Source organism: Protopterus annectens, chromosome 2.part0, assembly GCF_019279795.1.
Source record: "Protopterus annectens isolate FY-2018-M chromosome 2.part0, PAN1.0, whole genome shotgun sequence".
NCBI lineage: Eukaryota > Metazoa > Chordata > Ceratodontiformes > Protopteridae > Protopterus > Protopterus annectens.
The window spans coordinates 1,961,357,139-1,961,369,638 of NC_056728.1; the positions used below are offsets into that span (position 1 = coordinate 1,961,357,139).

At 39.7% G+C, this 12,500-nt stretch overlaps 1 protein-coding gene across 1 annotated transcript in view; it reads left to right on the forward strand.

The window, feature by feature from the left end:
• The window catches only part of LAMA4 (laminin subunit alpha 4), a 1,355,623-nt gene that overhangs the window by 562,395 nt on the left and 780,728 nt on the right, over positions 1–12,500 (forward strand). The gene's annotated exons all lie outside the window — the stretch shown is intronic.

Here is a 12,500-nt window from a genome sequence, read left to right on the forward strand (position 1 = left end):
TATATATAAAACAATCCAAAAGAACTGCTGCTGACCTGGAATATGCTCGTTACCGTTAAATATAATGACAAATGTAAAAGTAAAATGAACAGAACGAAGCAAAAGCAAGTATTCCACGTTTTTTAAAAATAAAAGTCAAGTAGATCCACGTACAGAAAATCCAGGAATATTTATTGTGACACAGATAAGCGCTTTTGCAAGTAGCTTCATCAGATCTCTTATAACATCTAAACTGACATTGTCTTTATATACACAGATTTATCTAAGCAAACAATTAAGTTCAATTAAAATCAATTAAAACATTCTTCATTTAAAGGTATATGAAACATATAATTCCATCTAAACTCTAAATACAATCTATCTATGAATGCAGAATATATAGAAGTATGATGGACCCTATAAAAACACATAAATATATATGTATAAAAGGTGCATAAATCTATATGTATATAAAAAATGTATATGTAGACATATGTGTAAACACATATAAAAATGTATAAAGAATATATATATATATATATATATATATATATATATATATATATATATATATATATATATATATATATGTATGTATATATGTATGTGTAAAAATGTGTAAAAATATAATATATATGTGGGCATATGTAAAAAATACTATTATAATGAACATATAAAATGTATAGAAATATATATATATATGTACGTGTGCAATAAATATAATAAATACCTATATAAAAGTATATGTGTATGATGGTGGAAAATCACCTAACATTTCTACGTTGTCTAAGTTTAGGTTTAATTGAGGCCCTTTCATTCAGGCCTCGTCCTCTATCTGATTTCAGTAATAAAATCCACTCTGTTTCCTTGCTCTCTGTATATGTTACAACATCTCCTCCTCTAATATTAGGGGTAACAACCTGTAGTACTCTAAAAGAGAATGTATGTTCTGTGTTGTATAATGCTATGTGCTTTGCTAATGCATTGTGATTAGAGCCCTTTCTGATATGATACAGGTGCTGTCTCATTCTGTCTCTAAATGGGCGATTCGTCTTCCCGACATGTTTTAATTGATTTTAATTGAACTTAATTGTTTGCTTAGATAAATCTGTGTATATAAAGACAATGTCAGTTTAGATGTTATAAGAGATCTGATGAAGCTACTTGCGAAAGCGCTAATCTGTGTCACAATAAATATTCCTGGATTTTCTGTACGTGGATCTACCTGACTTTTATTTTTAAAAAACGTGGAATACTTGCTTTTGCTTCGTTCCGTTCATTTTACTTTTATATATATATCTATATATATATATATATATATATATATATATATATATATATATATATATATATTTATACATACATACACACAGACATATGTATATATATATATGTATATATATCTTTATATATATATATATATATATATATATATATATATATATATATATATATATATATATATATATATATGGTTCTACCTCACATAAACGAAACACCAAAACACCGACAACGCAATCACGAAACCACATAACCGACAGTACAAAAACACGAAATTCCACATGCCCGACAACGAAATAACCGACGGTACACAAACACAAAACCTCATACACTTCACACACCACAATCAACAAACAAAATACATTCCCGTCCAAAACCACATACACAACACAAGCACACCAAAATCCCTACAAACCCACACTAAACCACACATACACAACTACCTACAACCCTGACCCAAACCCTAACCCTAAGGTCCGTCACTACCAGACACTTACCTGACCCGCTCCTAACCCTAACTCACTTATCCGCCCTAACCCAAACACAATCACTACGACACTTACCTGACCCGCTCCTAACCCTAACTCACTTATCCCGCCTAACCCAAACACAATCACTACCACACACTTACCTGACCCGGCTCCCTAACCCTAACTCACTTAACCCACCCCTATCCCCACTTACCTTACTCGCACCCTAACGTCCGTCACTACCGCATACTTACACAGCCTTTTCCCATTTCGGCATCCTCGGCGTCGGTGCTTTCATCCGTCGGGTCGGTCTTCTGCTTGTCGATCTTCTAGGTCCCGTCACGTTGGTCTTCTGCGCTGTCGATCTTCTGGGGCTCGCGATTTCCCTGTCGATGTTCCGGCGTGTCGTTGAAGTGAGGTAGAACCATATATATATATATATATATATATATATATATATATATATATATAGATAGATATATATATACAGTGGCGGCTGGTGACTTCAAATTAAAGGAGGGCTGCAGGAGACAGCTGAATGGGTAGGGCCAATGGGAATGGGGTGTGGCCAATTAGAAAGGGGGTGGAGCTATGCTCAAAAGCACAACAACTGGAACTTTAATTAAATACGCTGCCCTGGGTGCCAAACAGTCATTATGAGAGTCCAATCAAGACAAAATGAAGCATAGAAGAAAAAAATATTTCAGTGCATTGGCTACATGACAACTTACTTAACATCCAGATGGAAACAGGTTGTGAGGTGTGAAAAAATAAATTACTTTTTAAATACATTACTGGAATGCCAGTCAAAATCAAGTATAAAAAAACAAGCAGCACTCAACTCAAACCACTACTACTTGCACTGCAGTTCTAATTATAATTTATATTCACCTTTATAAAATTACCAAGTAACATGTGAAAGTAGCAATCTCTGTGATACCCCCACTTGTAAAAATGTTTCTTATCCAAAAAAGTCCTGCTGCTTGACACAACTATCTACTTGTTTCATGGGGAAGACATGATCAAAGTAAAAAATGAACAGCAAACAAAAAACAAGCTCAAGATAAATTGCTTAAAGGATTCCTGCACAAGTTATGGACCACACATGATAGATTGGCATTCTGTTTAGTTTACGGGTAAGCCTGCAAAGATGACTGCAAGTCTCTAACAAAAGATGACTGCAAGTCTCCAACAAATGTAATGAGCTTCTGAAAATACTGTAATCCTGTCCTTTTATTACAAATACTGTCATATGCATTTCAATACCCAAGGCTTATACATTATCTAGTTATGTAAATATTCTTGGCATGGCAACAACGAAAAGGCTTTCAATGCTGATAATTCTTTAACAGTATGCTTATTAAAGCTTATTTGCATCTTACAATATCCGACAAGCTTACCTAATGGTCATTAAATCATTGCTACATAAACAGAGCAACAGGGCACTGTGACAGCATGCATTTCCTGAATAATAAGAAGCATAAATCAGCAGTATAAAAATATGACAGAAAACCAGAACATTCTGCAAAATCATGGACAGATGAAAAGCCACGGTCGTACTTGTGGTCTACCTTGGATGGGGGAATACTCTGCACACTTACACTGCATAACTGCTCCTTGCCTTCCTTGGACACATCCAGAGCCACTACAATGGGGCGTGGGGTGTAACAAGTATGTCACAATTTGAAATGTCTCTGACTGACAGTGATGGCTCTGATACTCATACCTCTCAACTTCAGAGCAAGAAATCTGGACAAAGCCATACATAGAACTAGAAGTGGGACACAGGCCCAAAAATAAGGAGAATTTTTAAATACTGCTCTTATTAACTTTGATAATAGAACAGTAGTAGGTCTTGCATTAGTGCAAATTTTCTGAAGGGTATGAAATCTGAAACTCAAATGTCTGTCATTATTTTCTAACTTCAATCTTTAATGACTTGCCACTAATTTGCCAGAAAACCACAATTTTACAGACCAAAATGTGATGCAAAAATATAAAGTTGCCACACAATACAGCTGGGAACCTGTCAAAAAAGGGATACATTTTTAATATTAACACTGTTAACTTGAGCAGCTAACAAAATAACAGCATCTACATGCATTTCTGAAATAAAAGTACTCTATAACTCTGATCATTACAGTTATATATAATTGTAAACCCTCCATGTTTTCTTCCAAAATTGCCATTTTGAGGAGGGATTATTAGGGGAGAGCAACATTTTGAGCCAAAATTGGGGACAATGGAGAGGTTTGGATATTCCTAATTCTACAAAGCGATTTGCACATACCTCTCAACCTCTTAATGCAGGAAATCTGGACAAGGCCAAATATATTGGGGAACATACAAACACTACTAAAAAATTGCTCTTGTATAAACTTAAGACAGTTGATAGAATAACAGGTCTTGCATTAGCATGCATTTTTCTGAAGGTTATGACGTCTGAAACTCAATGTCTGTTATTTAGTGACTTCATTCCTAAATGATTTGCTAGAAAACCACACATTTTATGAGGAACAAACCAAAAATAAGAAGCAAATATCTATTCATTCTGGAAACATATGGACAACTGGAAGGTATAGTTCAACCGGGGCTGTCTGAGTTTGCTACCCCCCCCCCTCACAAAATCATGGTCAAATGGAGCCTCCCCCTGCAGCCATTCCAATGTCCCATTCCTTGGTTATTTTGCCCCATTTACCGTAAACACTGTAATGTGCATACTGCTTTACTTCTGCAATGATTTAGATTTCATTTGAAAGTTTTATTTTGCATTTTACAGCACATACCCTAATGGATATCTGTTAAACAAAGCAAGCAGTCTCACAATGAAAATAGACTTAGCATTAAACTTCTCTGCCCTTGAAACTCACATGCATTGAAACAGCATTGAAACCCACATTCAAAGAAAATACATTTTGCCAGTGGCAGATAAAGATTAACTCTGGGCTGTTTTCAAAATCATAGGCTCCTTGAACATGAAACATACACATGCTTTTTGATACACCTTCCTGACTGTATTACATTATATTCCTTGTACAATACAGTACAGTTGTTAAAGGGCATTTTAAATTTATTGTTTTGAACATTTTTCCAGTAAACAATGAAACAAAATGCATACACCAATGACAAAACTGCCCAATTCAGAACATTTCCAACATAAAAAGTCTACTCAACCTTCTATAGTCCACCAGTATCAGTAAATATGCACAATCTCTGAAGTAGTAAAATACACATTAAATAAATCTGTAACTAATAAAGTGGTTGCTGCTAGCAAACAACTTTATATGTCATTGTTTCATCTACAAATAAAGTGCCTGTTGCCCTTGAAGAATAAATTGCCTATGTTGCATGCATTAAAAAATTGATAAGCTAGTAATACCTCAATAGGGAATGGATAGCAAACTGATAACAGGTTCATAGTTACTAGGTATATTTGCCAAAAAGTACTGCAGCATCCACCCCCTTTACAACACAGTACAGTATCAGCAATGCATCTACCTACTGTGGAGTAGAACCCACAGCCTTCTGCATCAAAAGCAAGTACACTACCTGTTGTGCTATTAATAATGCAAGCAGACTTAGCATAAGCAGCACTAAACTTGTATTCCCCTGCAGCTCTCAGCTCCCCGTAAAATCTACTCGACACTCAGCTGTATCTCTGAATTTGCAGCACAAGAAAACTGTAAAAAGCCAAAATTTATTGGGGGGGGCAAAAGGTCAAAAACCAGGGACACATTTTAAACATTGCTTGTATAATGTTGGAAAGTTGCTAGAATAAAATGCTGTGTTACCACCATGCATTTCACTGCCACGTCTTGAATCCAGGGGACCCTGTGCAAAACAGTCAGAGCAACATACCACTATGCCAAATCAGCTGTTTTGTGAAAGAGGAAGACGGAAACTTAAATGGCTACCATTTAATGAATTCAGTTCTCACCATAGCACAGCTGTCAACCTCTTAGCACAAAACACCTGAACAAAGCCAATAATGGGTGAATACAGCTCCCAAACATTCAGTGAATTCAGTTCTCACCATAGCTCTCAACCTATTAGCAAAAACACCTGGGCAAAGCCAGTAATGGGGGAATATAGCCCCCAAACATATTCAGTGAATTCAGTTCTTACCATAGCTCTCACCTTAGCACAAAACCTGGATGAAGCCAATAATGGGGGAATACAGTCCCAAAAATAGGGAAAAATTTCAAATATCCATCTTATACACAGAAAATTGCTAGAATAAAAGCTTTTGTGTTACCATGCACTTTCTGAAGAATATGAAGTCTGATATTCAAATATGTGTCATTTTTAACATTTGTTAACCAGGAAAGTCTGACTTGGAACAAAAGCTAATTTTTAGCAGAGGCCCAGGGAGAAACACTCCAGACAGACACATGTCTTTGTAAGATGGGAGGACACTACAGGAAACAAAAACAGAGAGGGCATACAGAAGGTAAGGCACCCCAGCCAAGAATCAAACCAGAGAACATGTAGCTGTCAGGCAACAATGCTACCACTGCACCAATGCACTACTGGCTATGCAAGGAGTGGACACAAAAATACATAAACCACAGATTTTATGAGGAACAGAACAAGTATGAGGGAAAAATCTGCAACAGTTTTACAAATGGTGGTGGGTAGGGAATTCAGGCTCTTGCCACCTGGGCCCAAGGTGCAGGGTTTAAGCCTTATTCTCTACCCACCACCATGTAGCACCTGGGACATCACACACACACACACACACACACACACACACCCACACCCACACCCACACACACACACACACACACACACACACACACACACACACACACAACCTGGATAGATGTAGATCCCTTTGTTGCAGCATTAAATCCACAGCCGTTGGAGCACTACAAGCCTGCCCGCGCATTACATCCTTCCCTACATCCGTTGGAGCATTCAATCCACCACAGCCCGTGAGATCTTCTTCCCCTGACGAGACTCCCAGCCTGCCGATGTTGCAGTCCGAGTCCGATCCCTTTCCTGCGACAGTCTATGCAGTTACAACTGCATAGACCTCTGGGATCTCTGCTCCTGAACCTTTCCTAATCCAGACTGCTGCTGAGACAGTCTGCGCATGCTTCAGACTGTCTCAGCAGCAGTCCGGATATTGGAAATGCTGCTAGTGCGCATGCGCGAAGGTCCGCTATTTGCGATCGTTTTTTTTCTTTTTTTTCTTTTCTATTTTCTTTTCTTTTATTTTTTTATTTTTTTATTGTTTTACAGCTGGGGAGGCTGCAGTCCGGCAGTCCAATAGCACGGGCCGCCCCTGTATATATATATATATATATATATATATATATATATATATATATATATATATATATATATATATATATGTATATATTATGTGTATGTATATATATATATATATATATATATATATATATATATATATATATATTTATATATATATATATGTTATATGTGCATATACATATATACACACACACACACACACACACACACATATATATATATATATATATATATATATATATATATATATATATACCATACTTCTTGTGTTCTCCGGTTCAATCCTCAGTTGGGGTGCCTTCTGTGCGGAGTCTGCATGTCCTCCCTGTGGTCACGTGGGTTTCCTCCAGGTGCTCCGGTTTCCCCCTACATCCGAAAGACATGCAGTAGGTGGATTGGACACTCTAAATTGGCCCTAGGTGTGAGTGCGTGTGTGTGTGTGTGTGTGTGTGTGTGTGTGTGTGTGTGTGTGTGTGTGTGTGCCTTCTGTGGAAGGTTGGACGCCGGGCTGGCAACTTGACACTGTAAAACTCCATTGCCAATCATGAGCGGACAGATGATCCGCTGTGGCGACCCCTAACCGGGAAAAGCTGAAAGAAGAAGAAGATACCAGACTTCCTGTAGCAATTACTGTAGCACACAAAAGTGCTACCAGCACTAAATGTTCTACAAGGAAACAGCTCCAGTACTTATTATTAATGCCCACCCTTCCAGGCATGTCTAAAGGTCAGTTCCCTGTGCATTCTCCTATTAACCTGGTGAACTTGGGCATCCTGAGGCAATGTAGCAACTGCCTCATGTACATTGACAACCCTCTCCTCTTACCTCCCAACACTCAGACTTGTGAGAGATGCACTTATATATCCAAACTGGAAGCCACACACTCTCCAGCCAAGATCAGGATAGCTGGTCAAGAGGAGAAGGTCAACAATTGCCCTACACCACATGGAACACATAACCCTCAAGAACACACACCAGCACTGCCTTCACATAAAAACGCAAACGGCACACCCACCTTCGCAGAAGCTCTCAATAAAAATCTACCCAAACAGCAGAGACCTCCAAGGCAGAAACGCACTCAACCACCACAACACAGCACTAATCACGAGACACATAACTCTCCTAAACAGAGTGCCACTCAACCAAAGCCCCTAAGGCAAAACAGCATGCCCAACACACTAGTCATAGGTGACTCGATAGTGAAGCACACTGATATCCCACTCACTAGGTTGAGTAAGGAGAACGTAACAGTCAGCTGCTTGTCAGGCACCAGGATCCACCATGTAATGCATGCACTCAGGTCCCTCAGCTGGACTACATGAAAACAGACATAGAGGAGATCTCAGATTATGTAGCACAGATGTGTATTACCCTAGCCCTGAGCAGCATCTTACCATCACCCAGAATGATACCACAGTACAAGCAGAAAATTATTGATTTCAACAATTGGCTAAGTTTCTGGTGTCATTCTAAAAGGATCCAGTATCTGTCTGCCTGGGATGACATGATTGACAGACCTCAATACTTTGCCAGAGATGGCCTGCATCTGTCACCCCTGGTCTTCCAGATACTGGCCAAGGCTCATGTCACCCCTATAGTGCCTTTTTTAGGTGGTGTTCCAAAGACCAAATGATCACCATAACAGCTACAAAAAATGCAATCTGAGGGTCATGCTGCTCAATGCACTCACTTGAAGCACTCCTTAAAATGAAGAACATCGACATTTGTGCCATAACGGAGACCTGGTTCAAGGCAGCAGAAAGCACCCCTGCACTACCAAGCTGTAACTCATTCCACACCTTTCGGCCCCAGAATGTGGAGCAAAGCTCCAAAGGTGGTGGTGTTTCCATATTCATAAAGGATGCGCACACCTCCAGACTAGTAGCCAACCATAACACATATGAGATACTTCAGATGAAGCTAACATTTGGTAAGACAGCGATTCAGGTCATAGGTCCCCATCCATGTCCCAAGACTCACACTCCATGTTCCTAAGCACCCTGAAGAAAATTAGGGTCCAACCTAACACTTTCATACTGGGTGACTTCAACTACTCCTCCATTAACCTGGAAAACTACTCATGTACCAATAGACTTGCCCAACATTTCCTGGAATTCATTAATTCCAATGCCCTGGACCAGCTCATTCTTACCCCCACTAGAGGTAGCAACATCCTTGACCTGGTTATTACTAACATGGGCGACCATTGTTCTACACCAATAGTCAACTCCTCCCTGGTTAGATCCGACCACAAACTAATCACCTTGGAAATCCACCCCCCCCCCCCCGCAAAGGTTACCACCATGAAAAACTTCTGCAAAGCTAACTTTGGGCTCCTGAAAACAGAGCTGGCTAACTTCACGGCACCCATACAAATGGAGAATAGTTGCATGTCCACTGAATCAAACACCAATGCACTGTATGAACACGTACATAAATGCATGGATCTCGCCTTACCCAACAGAACCAAGACACTCTCCTCCAAAAAAAGGAAGCCAATCTGGTGGTCCCCTGCCATAAACAAACTCTACAACAGAAGGAGGAAACTGATGCAGAATAACGTGAAGTCCCAAGACTGGAAAAACTCCCTTATCAGCCTCAACAAAAAGATGAGATCACTCATCAAATCCTCTAAAGCTAGCTATGAAAACAGAATTGCAGATAGTAAAGACAACCACAAGACCATCTATAGTTATGTAAAGAGTCTCCATGGCAATACCCAGATTTGCTTTTAGCTACTGCACAATGGTACCTCCTATACCGAGCCAACAGATATTGCCAATATACTGGCCGACAGATTCATTACCAACTTTACCCCTCTCCCTCCCCTCAAGGGACCAGTAACAATGCCGGTAGATTGCCAGGGACCCAGTATTACTGCTGCACAGGTTAAAACAGCACTGTCCAAGGCCAAGAATACAGCTTCTATGGCACCCGACAATATCCCTGGCTGTGTTCTACATGAACTACAGAGTGAACTGGCACCTCACCTATGTGCCCTGTTCAGTCACAGCCTCACCTCAGGCTTTGTCCCTACCGAATGGTGCACTGCTACAGCCATCCCTCTTCACAAAGGAGGAGTGACTACAGACCCTGGGAACTATAGCCCCATTAGTCTGATGAGTCTGATATGCAAAGCTATGGAATGCATTGTCATGGACCTTATAAACAAGGATATAGGGAATCTCCAAACTCTGTATCCCACACAGTTTGATTTTGTGAAGGGTAGATCATGCCTGCTGAACTTGGTCAAGTTCTTTGAGTCAGTCACCAGAGCTGTGGATGAAGGCAAGGTGGTTCACACAGCCTACCTTGATCTGGCCAAGGCCTTTGATACCATTTCCCACTCAGGAATCATAGAAAAACTCACTAAGCTATGCATCAACCCCTATATCACTAGGTGAGTTAGAAACTGGCTCACAGGTAGTAGAACTCACAGTTTGAAAGTAGCTGACTCCAAGTCAGACTGCCGACCAGTCACGAGTGGAGTCCCACAGGGTTCAGTCCTGGGTCCTCTCCTGTTTGGTATCTACTTCTCTGAAGTCCAGGCCAACACAAGGGGACTCTGGATGACAAATTTTGCAGATGATTGCAAGTTGAGAGCTATTATTAACTCCCCAAGTGATGTTAACATACTACAGAAAGCCCTCACTGAGACCAATGACTGGTGTCAGAACCATGACCTTAAGCTCAATGCCAAAAAATATGTCATCATCCCCTTTGGGAAAAACCCATTTCCCTTGAATTACCACATTGATGGTAGTCCACTGAACACAGAAGGCATTATAAGAGATTTGGGAACACAGGTTGATAGCAACCTCTCTTTTGACCACCAACTTGCCACTGTGGTCAGAAAGAAAGTCCTTCTATGTGGCACATCTTATTACTAAAGTTTTTGCATCCAGGAAGAAAGAGGTCATTGTCTCACTCTACTCTTCCCTCATTAGCCCAATCATTGAGTACAATGCCCCATTTGGCACGTACCTCACTAACACCTCCAACAACTGGAGAGGCCGCAAAAGTACCTCACAAAGAGGATCCTAGGCCTTAAACATTTGTCCTATATGGATAGACTAAAAACACTCCAACTATTCTCTGTCTCATATTGCCTACTCTCTGCTTGACTTACAAAGCCATGTCTAACCCAGCTGTGTTAGAAATGCTACATCTAAAGAAATCTCAATCCCTCCACACCACATGTTCCAGAGACCTCAACCTCATTGCCACATTCAAGAGAAGATGCTGGAGGGACAGGTTCATAACCCAGAGACTGCCCATGCTATGGAATAGACTTCCCATGCATGCCAAGCAGAACACCTCACTGGCCCTTTTTAAGAGAAATCTTGATGAGTGGATGGGAAATAGAAAATTCACCCCAGGGATCACTCCAGTGGCTTTACTCGACCGAGGCACTGGGAACTAAGGTTGGGTGGCACGATGCCAGGGTAATCCTATGGGCTAGGCTTGTAAAGGCCCCAGGGCCATTAGCCTAGTACCATCTAATCAAAATGCAAAAACATTGAGTCATTCCTGAGCAATGATTACATTTCAGAAGACACATTCCTGGAATACTCAAAATCCCAAAATATATAAAAACTCCAGAAGGAAAACAATTTTCTTTTGTACTCTTCAAGAAATCCTCCTCAAAAACAGAGTAATTTTTCTTAATATTGATAGTGTTATGGAAAGGGTAAGGTGCAGGATTAAGGTTAGAGACAGGGTCAGAGATAAGGTTACCATTAGCAGATATTAGTAAGTTGAGCTGTGGGGTGCTTGACCTCCTTCCACCATCTTACTAATACCTGCTATCCCTAACCTAACCTAACCCTAGCTCTAACCCTGCACTGTAGCTTGCAAAAATCCTTTCTGTAACACCACTGCTAATCAAGACTGACTGAGACATACACCAGCACATCTGGACAACACTAAATATATCCCCTTACTTAATCCTTACCCTAAACCTAATGCAAATACAATTGCACAAAAAGTCTTAACATCTAATGTGACCATTTTAAGTATGCCTGTACATTTATACATTAATAAAACCATCCCTGCTTACACTATTCCACTCAGCAAACTCATACTTCAACATACATGGCATTAAAACAGCACAACATTGAAATACATTTATACCCACAGTACACTTTTGGCAAAACTACCCTTCTACCATCTAGTATGTAACCATAGAGACAAGTAATAGATATTTAAGTGTGCATATCTGTATCTCTTAAGTAGTGCTTGATGGTTACTTGAAACACTGCTATGTGAAAACATTGTAAATTAAATAACTTATTCACTGCATTCATTGCTGATGTTTTGTTAACTTGGATGTTATATATTTTCAAACTGAAAAGTTCAGGAAAGTAATGTAATGTGTGGTGCTCCAAAATAATAATGTGAATCAATTAGAGATTAAAGATGCTGTTGTCTCACACTAAGCAGTGATACACCACATGTGCTTTGGACTACAAAGGTTATACTTTTGCCAGCTGT